The sequence below is a fragment of the Loxodonta africana genome, chromosome 13 (assembly GCF_030014295.1).
Source record: "Loxodonta africana isolate mLoxAfr1 chromosome 13, mLoxAfr1.hap2, whole genome shotgun sequence".
NCBI classification, from domain to species: domain Eukaryota; kingdom Metazoa; phylum Chordata; class Mammalia; order Proboscidea; family Elephantidae; genus Loxodonta; species Loxodonta africana.
Window position 1 is genome coordinate 94131859 of NC_087354.1, and position 16008 is coordinate 94147866.

Below are 16008 nucleotides of genomic sequence, written 5' to 3' on the forward strand. Positions count from 1 at the left end.
TCTTCTCTTTTCATATACAAAATTTAAATGAGCATCCATCGGTGGATAAAGATAATTGAGAGAGCTGCAACGTGAACTGTGCGCTTGTCTGCTATAAAATTTTTTCAGACAAGTCTTGGCAACTTGGTACTCCTGGAACATTATGATTTGATAATTAGATGAATGGTACTAGATCCCTCAGTGGGGCATATATGCAAAGGTTCTACTTCTTGTTTCCTCTCTAAATATATACTGTGTGTATTACAAATACCATATTTTTATGAAAATAACTTGTGTCTTCTACATTTGTTTACCAACCTCTCCCTCCCCTGCAAGGTATTTTCAGAAGTGCCACTATGACAGTATTTTTTACAGGTTGCTGTAAAAAAAAAATAAGAATAGTGTGCTTACGAAAATACCTCCTGGAAGGAGGGGAGAGGTGGTCAAACAAATGTAGAAGGCATGTGTTATTTGTATAAAAATACTGTAGTAGTCCTAATTTATTACAGGGACTTTTTCTTTACTCAATGTTTTAGAGAATTTGATTCATTCAACTTTCAGTTTTTGTGAATTCTCAATTGATTAATAAAACCACTAAAAACCTGAAAATTCTACAGACTAACATTTTTCTTAATATTGTTATTTTTTTTACATTCATATCTTTAATCGTTATTTATCTGTATATGCATCTGTGATGTAATATTTTTTTCTTCCTCCTGGAAAGAAAGTTATATTTATTAAATAAACTATGGTGTTTAGGTTTCACTAAAATATAAAACTAGACATAAATTGTCACTTATAAATGGGTCTGCTTTAGGCTTCTAAATTCTCTTCCACCATTCTAGTTTTGATTTATTTCACAAACCTGTGCTCATTTAATTATACTAGCAAGATTAAAACACTGGAAGACAAAATCTTTTGTTATTACTATTTTAAGTATATTTATTTAAAATATATTTAAATATACTAAAAGCTCTGTTACACACTTATGTTTTCTATACACAGGCCCTAGAACTTTCAGGGGGAAATGCAGCTCACTCCGACAATAGGCTGTGCTACTTGTCATTAGGGTCAGCTTCCACCTGTCTCTAGCCTTTGTCTTTTCAATGACCACAGAACACTTGTTTAGATTCGGAGTATTTTTCTGGTATATGTGTGTTTGTGCATTTGCATGTTGCAGGGGGCGGCCCCCTGACAAAATTAGTATAAGAAATGGACATGACTGACTTAAGCTTCTGATGCATTTTTAGCCTTTATTTGAGATGGGGAAATCACAGATGGTATTATTACTTTAGAATCTATACAACCCTGAATTCAGTGATTATTTTCCAATCTTAAGAATCAAATAAAACAAAACAAACAGAGTCTCTTTGTTTCCTTTGGGAATATTTCTTTTTTTTTTTTTTAATCACCATCCACTCTTTCATAGACAACACCAGCTCCATTGACACAGAATTACTTTCAGACTTTGTGGTCTCTCACTGCACATAGGCTTCTTTGATTACCGTATGTTTTTCTCTTCCTACAAACCAAAAAAAAAACAACTCTTTGCCATCGAGCCAATTCCGACTCATAGTGACCCTGCAAAAATCATCCTAACTGCCTTCTACTCAACCTCCAAAAGTTACATAAAGTTTCCGATACACCCAGAAACTTCCTCGGCCACCACGTTTACCTGTGTTGACTACATCCTCCACATATAATAATCACAGCATTTCTCACATTAGTCCTTGGTATATTTTTTCCTGTCTTCACCTGCTCACATCCTATAACTTAAGACAGTGTGTCAAAATCTTTGTACATTACAAATTTCCTCTTCCCAAATATTATTTGTTTGGTTTTGCTCTTCCTAGCTAGGACAAACTGTAAATATTTTGTTGTTGTGTTCTGTTGAGTCAATTCTGACTCACTGAGATCCTATATGATGGAGCAGAACTGCCCCATAGGGTTTTCTAGGCTGTAATTTTTTTTTTTTAATCTTAATGGGAGCCGCTGGTGGGCTCCAGCTGCTGATCTTTGGAATAGCAGTCCTGCTCTTAACCTTTGCACCAACAGGTTTCCCTATAAATGTTTTAGACACCTGTTACTTAAATAAGATGTTTTTATTTTTGCTTATCTTTTTGTATCAAAAAAAGCGATAAACATTTTATTTATAGAGATACATTTCAGCTTGCAGTGTGTTGAGCAGGATGCCTGTGGCCCACTGACCTCTGGCAATAAAGAAATTTTTTTTTTAAATAATTCATGGTATCGTAACGTTGATCCAACAATGCTTAGAAAGAAAAGAGAGCCGTTAAAATCAGTCATTATCACGTGTGGGATTGAAAACAACCATGTTTTTACATTGGTTAATGTTGACAGCAAGAAATGCATACTGAAAATAAGTGTATATGTGTATAAATACTTCAGCATTTTATTAATACAAATAGAATCTGCCTAGCCGTAGCAAGTGTGGTTCTTTTTTTGGAGATTTGAGTATGCAAGGAATATCAACTTACAACTTATAACTAAACAGCCCATCTGATTCTGAATAACACAAAAATATTTACACACAGGAAAGTGCTCAGGGTTTGCATATGTCTGCATCAAGTTTTCAAATACTGTATCGACCTGTCCTAATCACCTCATGCTGTCAACATGATATAAGCAGTGTTTCTTATACCAAGTAAGGAATAAAATTATTCTCTTCATTCTATGCATGATTTCTTCCTTCCCTGAGTTACTGCAAATTTTAGGTATTTAATTTATGTTCATTTAATAACCTCCTCAAATCAGAATAGTGATGTAACTCTAATTATTTGATCCCTTTTTTCTCTAAATAGCCGAAATGGTACAACTATGAGAAATGAAAAATCATATATTATCCTCTCACAAATGTTTCACAAACATCCACCTCCCTGGTAATGAGGTTCAGCAAAAAGTGAAGCAAATAGGTGCTTGTAAGAGCTTGGATTCCATAATTCACACAACCTTGAGCAGTTTCTTGCACCTAAATACATTGAGAGGGATTGAATTTGCCTTTGGGACATTCAGTTTTTTAGCTGTACAAGTATAACACACATAATCATTGTTATTGGTTAAACCTGTTGAATTACAAATAACCTCCCCAATGCTACATATATATATATACACACAATCTTTTGTTTCTTTAAATCTGTGAATCTCTGTTCTTTATTAAAAAAAAACATTGTAAATTAGATAATTATGTTATTGTTGCTAGTTCCTGTGGAGTCAATCCCGACTTATGGCAACTCCTTGTGTACAGAGCAGAAATGCCCACAGGGTTTTCAAGGCTATGGTCTTTTGGAAGCAGATGGCCAGGCCTGTCTTCCAAGATGCCCCTGGGTGGGTTCGAACTGTCAACCTTTTGGCTAGTAGGTGAGCGCTTAGCTGTTAGCACCACCCAGGGACTCCTGGTAAATATGCTAGAAGACAGGGAACATTTTCACAAGCTTTGTTGCAATTTTGGGACACACATTATTTTTTTTTTCCTGAATCGATTTAAGTTTTGTTAGGCCTGTACATATTTGCTTCTCTTTGAGAAGGTGTATGTGTCTGTGTGTTTAAAGGGCATATGGGCATATGTGTTCTGTCAAGCCATTATTTACAAGGATCCCAGAGCTGAGGTTTTTAAGGCTGAAAAAGGTCAGGCAGGCATGGCCTTAACTAATCCTTGGATGTGAGAGTGTGAAAGGGAACTGGGGTAGGTTGAATATACAAGGATGTTGGATTGGACTGCCAATACCCAATATGAAGTTTATTAGATTGAATAATCCCCTCAATATAATAACATTGTCATACCATGTGTGATTATTTTTTGGGGGGATAGGATAAAATAAAACCCACAGGCTTGGAGATGAGGCTTACTCTTAAAGGAAGTTGAAGTTTTCTATAGATTGAAGGTGCATACTGGACCAAAACAAAAGGAAAACACCCTCCTGTCTTTAAAAAATGAAAAGTAAAGTTTCTCCAAACATGGAATGCACTCAGAACACTCCTAGTGGAAGGGGATCAGTGGGCATCTGCCCTGTGTCAGTAGTTGGGAAAGAGACTTTGAGACTAATCAAATATGACAAGGACTTGAGGCAAGAGAAAAAAATCATTGCCTATGTTGGCAGGGAGAGGTGGTTGGAGAAAGTGTGCATTCTTTAAAACAAATTCTTTGAGAATTTTTTAAGAGAATGTAGTATTAAAAATTAGGTGGCCTCACTACTTCACTAAATTGGAAAGCTAGCACTGGCATTCATGACTGTTTAACTAAAAATCTGAACTCATAAATATTAATTTCACCACAATTTATCTTAATATCTAGAAAAGTAATCATATAGACTTACACCTCATCACTAGAGTATGTATGTATTTAAGTCAGAGACCCTTGCTTAACTTACAATCTGTGGGCTGAATGCACACTATGGAGCTTCCATGATTCATTTACTTTATCTGAGAAATGGGTCTTAAAAGCTCGTATATTTAATCAAAGGATTAAATGTTATATACAGATAAAGTGGCTAACACAGATTCCAACCTAAAACAGACGTTTAGTAACAGTCAACTGTTCTCATTTTCCATTTTATTTTATCACCAAACGAATACATGCAATACAGCCAGAGAGTTCATGATTTTTGATAAAATACTTTGCCCTTACAAAATGTTTTCTGAAGTGCTCTCTTCATATCCTTTTTCCTTAGACTGTAGATGGAAGGATTCAGCATCAGAGTCACCATGGTATACACGATGGCTGACAGAGTGTCCCTCTCAGGGGTATGAGAGGAGGAGGGGCTGAAGTAAACAGCACTGACTGTGCCATAGAACAACACGACCACTGACAGGTGGCAGCCACAGATGGAAAAGGCTCTCTGCTTCCCTTGAGTAGAAGTTATCTTCAGGATGGTAGAGAAGATAAATCCATAAGACATGGTGATGCAGATAAGGCGTATGAAAGCCAATAGCCCTCCCACTGTACAAATGACCATCAGGTTGAAGGAAACATCAGAGCAAGAGAGCTGCAGAGCGGCCTGGGATCACGGAAGAAATGATGGATGATGTTGGAGGCACAGAAGGACAGATGAGCTGTTAGGGCAGGGTGTAGAAGGGCATGAGGATAGGTAACTACCCAGGGTCTAGCCACGAAATGGACACACAGGTGAGAATTTATTAGGGTGGTATAATGTAAAGGGTGGCATATTGCCGCATACCTGTCATATGCCATCACACAGAGAATGAGGCTGTCCATAGTTACAAAAGAAATAAAGAAAAAAAGGGGGGTGAGGCAGCCTGAGAAAGAAATAGTCCGTGTACCAGTCGAGCTGTTCACTACCATTTGAGGGATTGTAGTGGAAGTAAAACTAAAAAAAAAAAAAAAAATTTTTTTTTTTTTTTTAGTGGAAGTAAAACAGATGTACATACAAAGGAACAGTACAGACAGGCAGTGCTGCTGCTCTGCAGAGCTGGGAAGTCCCAGAAGGACAAAGTCACTGCTAACTGCTTGATTTCCCCTTTCCACCTTTCCAACGAATCTAGAAGAGCAAAATATTACATTGTAGAAACCATCTCATTCTCAAGGATGTGTATGTGTGTTTGTGTGCGTCTGGGTGTGTATGTAACAAAGCACCATTCAGACCCTGCTTGCTTGGGTCTTTTATTTATGATAGGTTGTTGTTGTGTGCTGTTGAGTCAATTCTAACTCTCAGCAACCCTTAAGACAGAGCAGAACTGGCCCATAAGGTTTCCTAGACTGTAGCAGATTGCCAGGCCTTTTGGCCTATGGAGCTGCTGTGTGGGTTTAGAACATTGGCCTTTAGGTTAGCAGTCAAGCAGTTAACCATTTCACCACCAGTGCTGATTTTTGGATACACTGTTCTCATGTTCACACAGATATGCTGCTCAGATCAATCTCAATTACTTAAAAAAAAAAAAAAAGAATGGTTTCTTTTTCCAAATCTAAATGCACATTCTTTGAATAAGGACTTTTGTGTTTTCCAACTATATTGTCTCATCCACAGTAATCATACGGTTAATATTTGATTTTATGAGTTAAATTTATTTAAGTTAGGAATCATGGTATTTACTCTGAACCATTAGAAATTTTTTTAAACAATTTTTATTGCGCTTTAAGTGAAAGTTTACAAATCAAGTCAGTCTGTCACATATAAGCTTATATCCACCTTACTCCATACTCCCACTTACTCTCCCCCTAATGAGTCAGCCCACTCCCTCCTTCCAGTCTCTCCTTTCGTGATGGTTTTGCCAGTTTCTAACCCTCTCTACCCTCTCATGTCCCCTGCAGACGGGAGATGCCAACACAGTCTCAAGTGTCCACCTGATACAAGTAGCTCACTCCTCATCAGCATCTCTCTCCAGCCCATTGTCCAGTCCAATCCATGTCTGATGAGTTGTCTTCGGGTATGGTTCCTGTCCTGGGCCAACAGAAGGTTTGGGAACCATGATCGCTGGGATTCTTCTAACCTCAGTCAGACCATTAAGTCTGGTCTTTTTATGAGAATTTGGGATCTGCATCCCACTGTTCTCCTGCTCCCTCAGGGGTTCTCTGTTGTGCTCCCTGTCAGGGCAGTCATCGGTTGTGGCCGGGCACCAACTAGTTCTTCTGGTCTCAGGATGATGTAAGTCTCTAGTTCATGTGACCCTTTCTGTCTCTTGGGCTCATAGTTATCATGTGACCTTGGTGTTCTTCATCCTCCTTTGATCCATAGAAATATTCTTTAAATGAATAACTTTCTTCCCAGCCTGAAATTTATACCCCAATGATAGGTCTCCTTATTTCCTCTTCCTTTTCTCTTGTAAGAATACAATTTTATTCTGATATTCACATGTATCCTCTTCCTGGGGTTAAATAATAATCCTTGGTCTCTTGCTGACCACTTGATACCGTCTTTTGTTAGCCTGGGAAGTCCGTTAGAGCCCAGTGCTTGTGAATTGGGTTCCATGTCCCTTCCTCATAGCAGCTCACATGTGCTGTTTTTCTCTAGAGGAGGTAGCAGTATTCTCCCTCACTTTCAAAACCTTTACTGAGCATCTTATTTTCCTGAAATCCTACACTAAAATCCCAAGCAAAGGTGTCTAGGAAAGTGGTTGTGGGACAAAGTCATTTGTTTCATGTCCATTCTTCCCTCATTATTTGACATAGATGTGCTTAGCTGGGTGGTGCAAATGGTTAAATGCTGGACTACTACTAACTGAAAGGTTGGCAGTTCAAATCCACCCAAAGACCTGGCATCTGCTTCCGAAAGGTCACACCGTTGAAAACACTATGGAGCAGTTCTATTCTGTACCAGTGGGGTTGCCACATATTGAAAGTAAGTCCACAGCAAGTAACAATGTATTAAACTATTAACCACCCCTTTAATATAGTAATCAGATATTCAAATTCTCATAGACACTATAAAATTTTACCATTTCTGATGTACGGCGTCTCCTTTTTTTTATCATTACTAAATCATGTAGTTGTCCCATTGTTATTTAAGTAGATGTGATTTTCTCAAAAGAAAGATTGGTAAACTGCACTTGATGCTTTACTTTGTGTTAATCTATTGCCACTCTTAAAGTAATAAAATAACCAGATCAAAACACTAATTCTTTGTCACTGGGCTGCAGATGAAATTATGAGGATGAGAAAACACTTCCCATAGCAGCTTCCTGACTATGATGACTTCACTTTCTGGGGAAGAATTCTTCTTTTAGTATTCATGTTGTTTTATTCCCTCCTGATTCTTTCCATCAACACTGTCATATAGCAACAACCAGGGGAATTTTATCCATCTATTAAAGACATTGCTACTTGATTCAGAGATTTCTTCTCTATCCCCTCTGCGGTCAATAATTTATATATACACAAAGGTCATACAGAATCACTTTCTTTCAGAACATTCCTTTACCTTCTCAATTCCAATGACCTGTGTGTGGGTTTCATTTCAGGGATATATTCCAGGGCCATGAATTTATTTATTTATTATGCAAAAATTTTTTATCATTTTGTATCTTGCTCTGACTCTCTTATTTCCCTTTACTTCAACCTTTTCATGAACTCCATTCACATTATTCAAAATCTCTCAGGTTGGCTGCTTCATTTTATTTCCAATTCTGTCAATTTCCTTTCCTCCTTGTAGTCTCCCATCCTTTCTTTTTCCTCCAAAGTCTTACTCTGCAACGATCCCGTGTTCGCTTTGTTGTCTCTCCACTAAGTTACCTGAGCCATGCTGGTGATCAAAATATAGTGCATTTGGTTCTACTACTTTTTGAATTCCACCCTCATCTTGAACCTAATTAACCCTACGAAATTCATCTTCTTCTGTTCCCTATATAATTTATTTAACTTCCTTGCATCCCTTTTGTCCAACTCGGGTATGTTAGGATGAAGCCTGTACTGAGAAGAAACATTACATATGCCATATATATGTCCATAAAGGTAAGAAGCACCTTTTTGAAGATGGCTTCCCTCAGCTGCAGACACAATCAGTTCTACCTTCTTCTTGTTCCCCTAATTACTCAGCAATATCCCTTTCATAGCAAGCAGTAAAATGTAGCTTATTTTCTTTTGTTGTTTGCTCCATTGTTGCCACTGATATCTTGAGAGCAGAATTTCAATTTACTATTTTGAATCCTTTGTATATGATGTATATATTGCACATAGTTGGTCCAAATAATCTTTCTGGAAGCAGTAAATGAATGAAGAATTCTGGCAAATTATTTGTGTTAACCTCTCATTTTCTGCAATAAATGCATGATTTTTTTAAGAGGTTTTATATAATACATTCCTATTTATAGCACATTATGTTATTTCCAGAATTTTATTCACCAGCATTATTTTGTTTTTCTGTCTGCTTTTAAAATATTTAACAGTTTCACTATTAAAAATGGGTTTAGAGCTATAATTCAAGGAATTACACATTAGTCATCATTAGCTAAAATTAAAAACATATATAAATGAATACATACCTTCTTATTTGAGATTTTTTGAAACCTACAATTCCCCTCCCCCTTGAATATTCACTCATAAGGAGATATTCAGCTTGTGCATTGATTTAAGTGCCAAGTTGAAAGTGAAAAAGAGGGGAACAATGAGATACAGATAAATGTTTTCCTTCCCTCAGAGAATGATAGTGCATCACAGGGGGAGTATTTACTTTTTTTTTTAAATAGTATAAAAATATAGACGTTGAGCAGGGACATATTTTCCTCCCTTGAGCGTAGCACCCTGGAGGGCACAGAGAGTTCTGAACTCATCTCTTAATGATTTTTCTCTTGTTTGTGAATTTGTTTCTTCCTTATTTTGAAGAGAAAACTCAAAAATGGTAAAATGTTGAATACAAGAAAAAAATGTGAAAGCCCCTGAAGATTCTATTTTTTTTTTTTTTCTCTTTTAAAGGGTAATATTGTTCGGAAGTATGAATGATTGGAAAAGATGGAAAACTGAAACCGAGAGATGAAAAGCCTATCAGTTCCATCTCCATAACGATTACTGTTAGTGTTCTCCATGAAAAGAAAAATATTCACTACTTCTATATAGAGGACCATATAGTATTTATGTATATAATCTAACCCCTCAGATAGCCCAGCAGTTTCATTTCATAAGTACCCTAGCCCTAAAACAATTCAGTAGGACACAGACGAATTCAATGAATAGAAGAAATCTACTGAGTTTTGGAATATTTGGTGAGTTGGATAGGTCCAGGATTATGAAACCTAACCGCCCCCCCCCCATTGTTAACAGGAAGCTGGATGTAAGTCCTTCCATAATATATTGTCCATTTTCTCTCTAGGTCAAGAAAGCTACTTGCCTCTGATGCCCATGTTCATCAGTCATAGTGCCAACACATGGAGGTTCCACAATAATGTTATAAATTATACCTCCAGTGATGAGGAAGTAAGACACCACCACCAGAGTGTACACCATCATGGCCGACTGCATGTGTACCCAGGTCGGCTTCTTCAGTTTCAGGGGGGCATTCCAGCACTAAGAACAGGACTCAGTACAAAGTCTCCATGTTGGTGGTGGCAAGGATAGCACTTCTAAGAAATATTTTATTATGTTTTCTGTGAAAGTTTGCACAGAAATTTGGGTTCCAATTTAACAATTTCTACACAAATTGTTCGGTGGCATTGGTTACATTTTTCACAATGTGTCAACGTTCTCGTTATTTCTATTTTGTTTTGTTTCCAGTAATCCAGTTTCCCTGTCCCCTTACCTTCTCATCTTTACTTTAGAGTAGTTGTTGACCATTTGGCTTCTTATGGTTTTTTTTTTTTTTTTTTAAGAAGCTCAGTACTCAAAGGCAATATTCTTTATTTTATGAGTCAATCAGTTATTTAGGTAAGTTGCCATGACATTTTGACTTCCACATGTACCTCCTTCCTCTGTCATGTTGAACAGCAACATTCCAGATGGCTGCCGTCATAGCCTGGGTCCCCGAGTGACTAAGATGAGTATTCTTCACCTCCAGCACCCCTCTGGCTCACCATGAACATATGTCTAGAGTAAAAACAAACCTTTGTTCCTTGAAGCCACAGGGACTGTGGGGTGGAACCCTAGCCCACTTTGGCAGATACACTTACTCATAGGGTTTTTTGAGGATTAAATGAGACAATACGTAGAAAGTACTTGGAATATTCCTTGGAACTAGTAAGAACTATATGAATTTTTGCCAGCTTGGACCTCTTCCTTCAGCACCATCAGTTCCTGATCATATGCTACCTCCTGAAATGGTTGAAAGTTTACCAATTCTTTTTCATATAGTGACTGTGTGTTCCTTCCATCTTCTTTTGATGCTTCCTGCATCATTTAGTATTTTCCCTGTACAGTCCTTCAATATTGAAACTTGCGGCTTGAATTTTTCCTTCAGTTTTTTCAGCTCGAGAAATGCCAAGTGTGTTCTTCCCTTTTGGTTTTCTAACTCTAGATCTTTGCACGTGTCATCACAATACTTTGTCTTCTTGAGCCAGCCTTCAAAATCTTCTTTTCAGCTCTTTTACTTCATAATTTCTTCTGTTTTCTTTAGTTATTTGATGTTTCCAGTGCAAGTTTCACAGTCTCTTCCGACATCTATTTTGGTCTTTTCTTTCTTTCCTATCTTTTTAAAGACCTGTTGCTTTCTTCATGCATGATGTCCTTGATGTCTTTCAACAACTCGTCTGGTCTTCAGTAATTAGTGTCCAATGCATCAAATCTATGCTTGAGATGGTCTCTAATTTCAGGTGGGAGATACTCAAGGTTGTACTTTGGCTCTCATGGACTTGTTTTAATTTTCTTCAGCTTCATTTTGAACTTGTATATAAGCAATTGATAATCTTTTTCACAGTTAGATCCTGGCCTTATTCTGACTGATGATATTGAGCTTTTCCATTGTCTTTTTGCACAGATGTAGTCAATTTGATTCCTGTGTATTCTATTCGGCAAGGTCCATGTGTATAGTTGCTGTTTATGTTGTTGAACAAAGGTATTTGCAATGAAGAAGTTGTTGGTCTTGCAAAATTCTATCATGCAATCTCTGGCATCATTTCTATCACCAGCACCATATAATCCAACTACGAATCCTTCTACTTTGTTTCCAACTTCTGCGTTCCAATCACCGTTAATTCTCAACGCATCCTGATTGCATATCTGATCAATTTCAGACTGCAGAAGTTGGTAAAAAAAAAAAAAAAATCTTCATTTTCTTCATCTTTGGCCATAGTGTTTGGAGTGTAAATTTGAATAATAGTCATATTAACTGATCTTCTTTGTAGGTGTATGGATATTATCCTATCACCGACAGCGTAGTGCTTCAGGAAAGATTTTGAAATGTATTTTCTGATGATGAATGCAACATCATTCACCTTCAACTTGTCATTTCCAACACAGCAGACCATATGGTTGTCTGACTCAAAATGGTCAGTAACGGTCCATTTCAGCTCACTAATGCCTGCAATATCTATGCTTATACATTCCATTTCATTTTGGCCTATTTCAAGTTTTATGAGAAGAACAGTCTTCCTGGGAAAACCAATTGTTCTTATCAGGACTGAGTTATTTCACATGGGGAGCCACGGAACTTATGACAATTAGTTGACAACCCTGTCTGCTAAGAAAAACATGATAAGAAAATAAATTGCATACAGTAGAGCAAATAGAACCTTATTAAAATAGTGTTAATATTGGACTTTTAGGAGAGGATACTCAGGCCCCAATTGATTTAATTGAGGCATTTTGGAAAGGTCTCAAAGGACCATAGAATCTTATAGATGATCAGACCACAAAGGAAAGGAAATGTTAAACTCTGATGACTCAGTAATCCAGAGTGTGAAGTTGCCTTGTGAGGACATGATCAAGCCTCAGAATTGCAGGCAAATAATCAGTTCCATCAGAAAATCAGGACATTTTCTGATCTAAATGTTACTCCATATGAATGATGATTTTTCCTACATCTCACTTTGTATGTCTTTCTGAAACTGAAGATTTCAGAAGTTGTGTTAAGTCTTGACTGGTAAAATAGATGAAGCAACATTTTTAGAGATGGAGTCCAAAAGAAAAGATGTGAAGATGCTCCTGATGATTTTATTACATGCACATATCATTCATCTCTCCCTACTGGAAGGGAAGAAGGAATTATTCCTTTATCTATTAACAATCAGAGATTTATGTCGTGAAAGGACTCAGGGTCATTTCAAAAGAAGACAACATTTTGCTCTCCATTTTTTGAGGTTACCTAGGAACTTCCCAAGGGTCCTCCCCCAGGGCCTTTTTTTTGTTTTTTTCTTCTTCATTAATGAAACTGATCTTCTTACATGCATTGGATTTTTACCATGTTTGTAAACCTTACAACTAGACATGAATCAGTTACACGGTTAATTTAGCCTTTGATAAACCAACTTCATGATGCAGAACCACAGCAAGATGAGGTTTGGTGCCTTCCTAAACTAATTAAGCCTGTTTAAGAAGTGTGCTCAGTTAAGTTATTACACAATTGCTAATAAGGGAGCTCTTCCTTTTTATTGCTGAGCTGTATTACTGTCTATGGATATACTACAGTTGCTTTTTTTTTTAATGCATTCTCTTTAGTGAACAATACCTGGAATGTTTTCAGTTTTGTTTGTTCATTCGCTTTTTTATTGTGCTTTAAGTGAAAGTTTACAAATCAAGTCAGCCAAAAACTTATATACACCTTGTTATGCACTCCTAGCTGCTCTCTCCCTGATGAGACAGCACAGTCCTCCTCTCCACCCTATATTCCCCATATCCATTCAGCCAGCTCCTGTCCCCTTCTATCTTCTCATTTTGCCTCCAGGCAGAAGCTGCACACATAGTCTCATGTGTCTACTTGAAACAAGAAGCTCTGTCCTCACCAGTATCATTTTATGTCTTATAGTCCAGTCCAATCCCTGTCTAAAGAGTTGGCTTTGGGAATGGTTCCAGACTTGGGCCAACAGAAGGTTTGGGGAATTAACAATAATTTTTAATATTTAATACCTAGTCTAAGGATCCCTGGTGGTGCAGTGGTTAAGTGGAACATTCTCTAGAATAGACCACATATTAGGTCATAAAGCAAGCCTTACAAGAATACAAAACATTGAAATATTACAAAGCACCTTCTCTGACCATAACAGAATAAGCAATAACAATAACAGAAAAAGCAGGGAAAAGAAATCAAACACTTGGAAACTGAACAATACACTACTCAAATAAGACTGGATTATAGAAGACATTAAGTATGGAATAAAGAAATTCATAGACTCAAATAAGAATGAAAACACTTCTTATCAGAACCTTTGGGACACAGCTAAGCAGTCTTCAGAGGTAAATTTATAGCAATAAATGCACGTATCCAAAAAGAAGAAAGGGCCAAAATAAAAGAATTATCCTTATAACTTCAACAAATAGAAAAAGAGCAACCAAAGAAATCCTCAGGCACCAGAAGAAAACAAATAATAGGAATTGGAGCAGAACTAAATGAAATAGGCAACAGAAAAACAATTCAAAGAATGAACAAGACAAAAAGCTGATTCACTGAAAAAATCAATGATATTGTTAAACCACTGGCCAAACTGACAAAAGAAAAACAGGAGTGGAAGCAAATAACCCGAATAAGAAATGAGATAGACGATATTACAACAGACCCAACTGAGGTTAAAAGAATCATATCAGAAACATATTTACTATAAAAAATTGTACTCTAACGAATTTGAAAACCTAAATAAATTGATGAATTTCTAGAAACACACTGCCCACCTAAACTAACACAAGCAGAGGTGAAACAACTAAATAAACCCATAAAAAATGAAGAGGCTGAAAAGGTAGTTACAAAACTCCCAACAAAAAAAAAAGGCCTGGCCTGGATGGCTTTACTGCAGATTTCTACCAAACTTTCAGAGAAGAGTTAACACAACTAATACAAAAGGTATTTCAGAGCATAGAAAGGACCAAATACTTCCAAACTCATTCTATGAAGCTACCATATCCCTGATACCAAAGCAAGCTAAAGACACTACAAAAAAAGAAAATTACAGACCTATATCCTTCATTAACTTAGATGCAAAAATCCTCAACACAATTCTAGCCAATAGAATTCAACAACATATCAAAAAAATAATTCACCATGACCAAGTGGGATTCATACCAGGTATGCATTTTTTATGCAGGGATGGCTCAACATTAGAAAAACAATCAATGTAGTCCTTTGTATAAATAAAAGACAAGAAACATATGATCTTATCAATTGATGCAGAAAAGGCATTTGACAAAATCCAACACCCATTCATGAAAAACACTCTCAGTAAAATAGGAAAAGAAGGAAAATTCCTCAACATAATAAAGGGCATTTATACAAAGCCAATAGCCAACATCATCCTAAATGGAGAGAGTCTGAAAGCATTCTCCTTGAGATCGGGAAACAGACAAGGATGCCCTTTATCACCACTCTTTTTGAACATTTTGCTGGAGGTCCTAGCCAGAGCAGTTAGGCTAGGTAAAGAAATAAAGGGCATCCAGATTGATAAGGAAGAAGTCAAAGTATCTCTGTTTGCAGATGACATGATCTTATACACAGAAAGCCTAAAGAACCCTCAAGTAAACTACTGAAACTAATAGAAGAGTTCAGCAGAGCATCAGGATACAAGATAAACATACAAAATCCACTGGATTCCTCTACACCAACAAAAAGAACATCAAAGAGGAAATCACCAAATCAATACCATTTACAGTAGCCCCCAAGAAGATAAAATACTTAGGAATAAATCTTACCAGAGACATAAAAGACCTATACAAAGAAAACTACAAGACACTACTGCAAGAAACCAAAAGAGACCTACATAAATGGAAAAACATACTTTGCTCATGGATAGGAAGACTTGACATTGTAAAAATGTCTATTTTACCAAAAGCGATCTATAGATACAACACAATTCCGATCCAAATTCCAATGACTTTTTTCAGTGAGATGGAGAAACAAATCACCAACTTCATATCAAAGGGAAAGAGGCCCTGGATAAGTAACACATTACTGAAAAAGAAGAACAAAGTGAGAGGCCTCACTCCACCTGATTTAGAACCTATTTTACTGCCACAGTAGTCAAAACAGCCTGGCCCTTGTTTAACAACAGATACATAGACCAATGGGACAGAATTGAGAATCCAGACATAAATCCATCCATATATGAGTAGTTGATATTTGACAAAGGCCTGATGTCAGTTAAATGGGGGAAAAGTCAGTCTTTTTAACAAACAGTGCTGGCATAACTGGATATCCATCTGCAAAAAAATGAAACAAAACCCATACCTCACACCATACACAAAAATGAACTCAAAGTGCATCAAAGACCTAAATATAAAATCTAAAATCAGGGAAGAGAATATAGGGACAATGCTAGGAGCCCTAATACAAGGCATAAACAGTATACAAAACATTACTAACAATGCAAAAGAGAAACTAGATAACTCAGAGCTCCTAAATATGAAACACCTATGCTCATCCAAAGACTTTACCAAAAGTAAAAAGATTACCTACAGACTAGAAAAAACCTTTTAGCTATGATATTTCTGAT

General features: G+C 36.8%; 2 pseudogenes; both read right to left on the bottom strand.

Annotated features, from left to right (window-relative positions):
* Nucleotides 1-4592: 4592 nt before the first annotated feature.
* LOC111752954 (olfactory receptor 1C1-like) lies at nt 4593-5287 on the bottom strand (annotated as a pseudogene).
* A 3938-nt stretch (nt 5288-9225) lies between these two features.
* Nucleotides 9226-9989, bottom strand: LOC111752960 (oligosaccharyltransferase complex subunit OSTC-like; annotated as a pseudogene).
* Between the last annotated feature and the right edge of the window lie 6019 nt (nt 9990-16008).